This window comes from Homalodisca vitripennis, unplaced genomic scaffold (genome assembly GCF_021130785.1).
Source record: "Homalodisca vitripennis isolate AUS2020 unplaced genomic scaffold, UT_GWSS_2.1 ScUCBcl_909;HRSCAF=3852, whole genome shotgun sequence".
Lineage (NCBI taxonomy): Eukaryota > Metazoa > Arthropoda > Insecta > Hemiptera > Cicadellidae > Homalodisca > Homalodisca vitripennis.
Window position 1 is genome coordinate 57,241 of NW_025777063.1, and position 6,603 is coordinate 63,843.

Here is a 6,603-nt window from a genome sequence, read left to right on the forward strand (position 1 = left end):
ACATGTACACAACTGGTGTCAGGGAGAGGGACTGAAAGTAAATCCCTCTAAGACAGTAGTTGTACCATTCACTAGAAAAAAGAACCTAGAGTCTCTTTCTAGGCTGAAACTGCATCCACTCAGCTGGAGTGGTCAAAGACTAGTCAAATATTTAGGACTGACTCTAGACCATAAGCTTAGTGGGAATGATCATCTTAATAATATCCTGCACAAACAAAGCAAAGTGGGCGCTCATGACGTCCAGGAGACTTTGCAGGAATCTCATGGGGCGTAAAACCCCATATAGCACTATGGCTTTACAAAGCAGTTGTAAGGCCTCAAATCACTTATGGTTCATTAGTCTGGTGGACAAAGGTGAATCAGGTAACTTCCAAAGCCAAGCTTGAAAGCTTACAAAGGCTTAGGCACAATCTTTGTAACCGGAGCATTCAGGAGCAGTCCCTCAGCGACCCTCGAGGTGGCTTTAGGACTTCTACCTCTTGATGTTCATATAAAAGCTGAAGCGCGTTAAGTCAGCTTATCGGCTGATGGTTGCTGGCTTGTGGAGGAATGGCGCGTCTAACGCGAGCCATGGCGCCATCACTGAAGCTGTAAACCCAAGCGCTATTCTCGAAATGGTCTCTCCAACACAATGAGAAACGGAGTTCGTATTCAATAAGCCATTCTCTGTTGACTTCTACTCCAGAGAGATGAGTGGAAAATCGCAAGATAACATCCCAACAATAAGAAAGAGCTTTGTCTGGTACACGGGATGGCTCGCTTATTAAGGGTAGAACTGGATATGGAGTGTTTAGTCAATCCCCTAGAACTGCCCTTAGCGGCAGTTTGGGTCGGAACTGCTCCATATTTCAAGCCGAAATCTATGGTATCCTAGCCTGTGCCAACCTAGGCCTCACCAGAAAGGTACCAGGAAAATGAACATCTGTATAATGTCAGACAGTCAGGCAGCTCTTAAAGCTCTCTTGACTCCAACAGCATTTCATCCAAGCTTGTGTGGGAGTGCTTTAACACTCTCTGCAAGCTTGGATCACGCAACTGTGTGCGTCTTGGTTGGGTACCGGGCCACACAGGCAATAGGTGGCAACGAATGCGCCGACAGGCTTGCCAAAAGCGGAGCAAGCATGCCCATACACCGGTCCAGAACCGAGTTGTGGTATAAGCAAGTCAGCCGCTTATCAAAGTATAAACAAATGGTCCAGGAAGACACACCGCTTGCGGTGGCAGAGTCACCAAGGACAAGCACTCGGCAAAAGACTGCTTGCCGATTCTAGCTCCGGATTCACCAGATGGCTGATGGGGCTGGGGAGGGATCGGGGTTTAAGCAAGTGATTGCCTTGATCACTGGACACGGCCACTTCAGGAAACACCTAAACACTCTAGGTTTACGAAATGAGGACTCGGAGTGTAGACTCTGCAATAAGTCTGAAGAGAACTGCAAAAACACATAATACTGGACTGTGAGAGACTGGGAGCAAGGAGAAGGGCTCTTTTCGGTGATAAACAACCAGGCGACGAACCAGATGCTAGTATCGGGGAAAAGCTTCTTAGCCTAATTAAGGGCACGAAGATAGGCTTACCCCTCTAAACATCAAAGGGGCACACAATAAGCTCAGGTTGACGTGTGAGGATCTAGGAATCCACCCCAATATCCCAAAGGAAAAAAAAAAAATCCCAGTATTTGTGACAATGTCCCTAGGAGCGTTAGATGGAAGTAATGTGAGGGTGAGGAACTGCATCTCTCTCTCTCTCACGCAACTTGCTGCAGCAGCGCGCTTTGCCAGCCAACAGAACAAGGGGATGAAGTAGAGTTAGTCTCGTAGAATCGCATTTATTATTTAGTTTTTCTGTATTAATTCGTTGAGAGGGTTCAATGATTAAATTTAACTTTGGCATTTCTGATTTGCTACTGCGTAAGATTCTTAAGGCATTTATAGACTTTGACCTCTTGGCCTTACTGAAAGCTGAGTTTCAATGTTTCTGTAAATCTCTTATGAAATCATTTATCCGAGGGGCGGGGGCTCGAGATTCTTTTTGTGACAATGTGTGCATGTTTATTGAGAAAGCTGATAAGAAAAAAGTTAACGTGCATGTCATGTACGTTATTGGTGGCAGTAACCTTATACCAGGGCAAAGCAGAAGCATCAGTGAGAAGAGCAACATAATCTAAGGTCACATAAACAAATACTAAACGTAAACTTCAATGTTACTGTTGTTAAACAAAACTTTATAGCAAACATGTAAGGGTACTAATTGTATTATGAATAATAACTTAAATTGTTATTTCTATAAAAGATAATATTTGAAAGTGTTTAAACATACAGAACTGTTAATTAAATAATTAAAATAAGAATGTAAATAGTATTAGAATATTATTATAAATGTATGCCGTCCTGGGTTCAGGTGTTTCTAATCCCGTGCTGCGCTGTTACTCTCTTCAGCAACTCCAGCCGCTGCGAGGTCAGATCTTCCCGCACCGTGATGCACGTACCTGACGTACCCTTCAATTTCTTTTTGTTGTTATAAATCGTTCGCCGGTCCTAGAAGCTGATTAGGCGAACGATGATGGGACGGCGTCTTCCTACCGTCGGGGTTGGGCTTGGGCTGACCGCCGACCCGGTGCGACCTGGAAATTGCAGATGCAGACTGGTTCACACCGAGGTTATCCCGACAGAGGTCCACCACGATGCGGTTGGTGTCTTCCCCTGTCTTCTCCACCTCGAAGATGCGAAGGTTCTGGCGTCTCTGGTACAGATAGATTACTCAGACATGAAACGGTTCGCGCATGGAGGGGTGAGGAGTTTGAGAAGTGTGGGCCGGGGTGGGTAAGAGGAGCGGGGCGGCAGGTGCGGCCGGCAGCTACTAGCACTACTGCAGACATTGGGCTGATGCGCGTGTCTAGGCATTGTACTCCCTTAAAATTACACGACTCCAAGATATTGCTGGTTAACAAAATAAAATATTACTATGAATAAATATTTAATGAATAATAAAAACTTATGAATAAATTATTTATGTGTTGTATACACTAGGCTTACCTTAATCATCCACTAAAGGAGTAATCCCAGCCATGCAGTCGTCATCGGTGATTTGTTCTTCGAAACGGCCGGAGCAATCGGCATCGCTTCCTTCGCTATCACTGACACTGCCCTCACTTTCATTGTCTTCCCACAAGCTAGTAATAAATCTCTCCGTGACATCATCGATGATCCTTTCATGACGTAAATATTCTTCTTCCACCTTTTTCACGTGTTCGCAGCGGGTTTTTCATTCATCTTTAGTAATGGAATCAAACTTTTCTTTTGCTATTTCCATAACACTTTTTGTAGAGTATTTAATATTTTTCTTTTTTATATACTCTTTTACCGTGGCCCATATCAATTCTATTGGGTTGAGGTCGGGATGGTATGGGGGTAACCTTACAACATGGTGGCCTGCTTCTTTTAATATATGATCTATTTTAAAATATTTTAAATGATGACTTGTTAATTTTTATTAAGTTGTACAGTTCAGGTTTTAACATAGCTGAGTTGTGAGTAATATTTTTCTCAGTTAACCATTTGATCATATCCTTTTTTAAACTAGACGATGTTGGTGCTGGATTTAACTGTACATTATGGTAGGGCGCGTTATCAATAACTAGAACACTGTTCTTCTTTAGGTTTGGAACAAGTTTGTCTTCTACCCATTTCTTATAATTTTTAAAATTCATATCTTGGTGATAATCACCTGTCTTTTTTCCAGATTCAAACATTACGAAGGCATTAGGGACGAAACCATCTTCACTACCAGCATGGAGAACAATCACCCGTTTCCCTTTACTTATTGGGTTCTTTAAACTTTTGGTTTCACTTTCTGTCCAAATCTTGGAGACCGCAGAAGAGCTGTGAAAATAAGTTTCATCCATATATTACAACATAACTTACAATGTTATGCCCTGCTTCACGAAACTCTTAAATTTTTCTCAAATAATTTAACCTCATATTCCGAATATCTGACTTTTCTACGAGGAGTTTCCGATTATTTTCTGCCCTCTTCCACTTGAAACCTAGGTCCAAAATAATTTTTCTTAAACTAGATACACTCCCTTGATATTGCCCTTAAAATACCCTTTAATGTTGGCCTTTCCTCTTCTGTTACGTGAAACTCGTTTATCACTCTTCTTAGTAAACATTTATTAAAATCATCGTAATCACTCTTTTCCTTTTTTCTTGGTCTTCTTTTATGGGGAGTGGTGAACTTCTTTGTTTCTCCCGGGGAATTTTCACTTTCTTTTAAAACTCTATACACGGTACTTGATGATTTCCCACAAGCATCTGCCACTTTTAGTCTGAGCTGTTTTCCTGACATTCCGGGGTACTGTTTCTGCATATAATTGTAAACGTTGTATATTATTTCACGTGCTTGACTGTGAATAACAGGTTTTTTAATAGTTTTAGAAACCGAAGCACCTGCGTTGTCCATTGTAACAACTGATACGTATGTTTTTAGTCACGCTAGTAGACACTTCACTCGTAGAGCAGATAGAACTGACTGACAGCGCTGCTCGGTGAGCGGGTCGGGCCGCGCATGCGCGCAGCGACATCTGTCCACTGTGCAACCAAGGACCGTTTCACGTCTAAGTAATCTAAGAGTACTGCTCCATGTCATCACAGCGCATCTGAAGCCGGTTGCCCAACTCCTCCAGCCTCGCAGTTTATGTGTCCATCAGCTCCTGCAGCCTTCCCACCTCATCATTAACTGACGACAGCGCGGCCCGCACAGCCTCTTCGACGACACCCTTGAGCTCGTGGGTGATGCGGGCTACAAGTTGGCCAAAAACGTCGCCCGAGGTGTTTTGCGACAAGGTCGGCGATGACAGTCGCGTCAACCCTGGTGGGCTTGTTAGTTACTCTGGGAGCCATTGTTGTTGTTTTGGAGCAGGTCAAGTCAGAGGACGAAAATAAGGAGCGCACGAACTTCTTATCAGTACCACCAGATAATGAAACAAGCTCACCTTTAAACCCGGACCCCAATTGCGGCTGCGACTGAAATATGTCGTCTAAAAACGTATTTTATCCCCACACACCTTGTATATATATTTAAAGGACTTCTGAAAAAGCAACGGATTCTGTGTGCAACGGTAACACTTCCACTAAAAACAATTAGATAAATCCCGGTGAACGCAAGTGAAAAATCGGAGCCGACGTGCACACGTGTTCACTTGTTATCGATCATCTCCTCTATCAACGAATGAGTTCATTCAACCGTTCTTTAACACCAGGACGTCTATATATCTACCAGTGACGCTTTATTTTATGTTTTATCTTTAATTATTCCCCATATTCTCATTGGGAGATATAGTAAATTGTGTGATTTTAGATTTTAAGTTTCAATAATTGCACTATTTGTCGATCTTATTAAACATTATGTAAAGTAATTAGCATTTGATGATTAATGCCATCGATTATATAAGTCTACTGGAGTCGTCAAGTGATTGTGTAGATCAGTAGAGAACATTCTCCAGTCTACTTTGCCATCGGTAAGTCTAGGCAGGCTATGTCGAAACATAGGTTGTAAGAAGAAGGCTACAATAACAGGAAGGTAATCCAAATCAAGTTCACCTAAAACTTGTTAGTGCTGTGAAATTCATATGTTGCGTGATGTTGAGTGTGTCTACAAGGATGTTGTTTTATGTTATAGATGTAGCCTCGAAAAGTGTTTTATAAATATGTATAACACAATATGAATAAACCTTTTAACACTTTTTATATAAGGATGTTGTTTTGTTATACATTATTATCATTAATGACACGCATTAATGAGCTCTGCTTGGGTTGTTGATTCTACACTTCGTATTTACAATTACGATTACCTGGAATAAGAGTTGCAGTACATCCATGAAATATATTCAAAACATATGAATAAACATCGATTGGGCGATTTGCATGCAGAAACAATTTTGTCGGTGTGATCATTTTTTAAATTAAGTCCAATTTCCACAGCTTCATTTGAAAATAAGCTTTAGTAAAATAATACTACGATAACAAATTGGTATTTTTTTAAACAAAAATCGGCAGACCCCCAGATGCAGAAGGAACATTTCCGTCTTCCCTGTACGTAGAGTAGCCGGAAATGTTAAAACGTTCGTTATGTATGAGAAGTTTCAGTGACACAAACAATACATAATATGTAGTATCGGACCTTAAAATATGCAAAAACATTTGTTTAGTTGCAAACCTTCCGAATTCTAATTAAGTATGGTTACATTTTGAAATATTAAGAGATAAGTTTGAGCCATTTTGGAGCACTGAATTAATAACGCTACACAGCACTATTTATTATTGGCATAAGTGTTTGTCTAGATAAAGGTTATGTTACTTCTTCCCCATTGTTTGAAAAGATTAATTCATTATTTTTACCATTTTAGTGTTGCAGGTTTGTCGTCAGTCCTAAGTGAAAGTCCGTTTTTTTATTATTGCTTGATCGTAAGCAGAAAAAGGAGTAAGGCACGTTTGTAAATACCACATTAAGTTTCTTATCTCGTTTGGGAAGTGTGATATTTAACATTTGAATCGCAATAAAAACAGTTAGACTTCTGAGGTCATGTATACAATGAAGATTTAC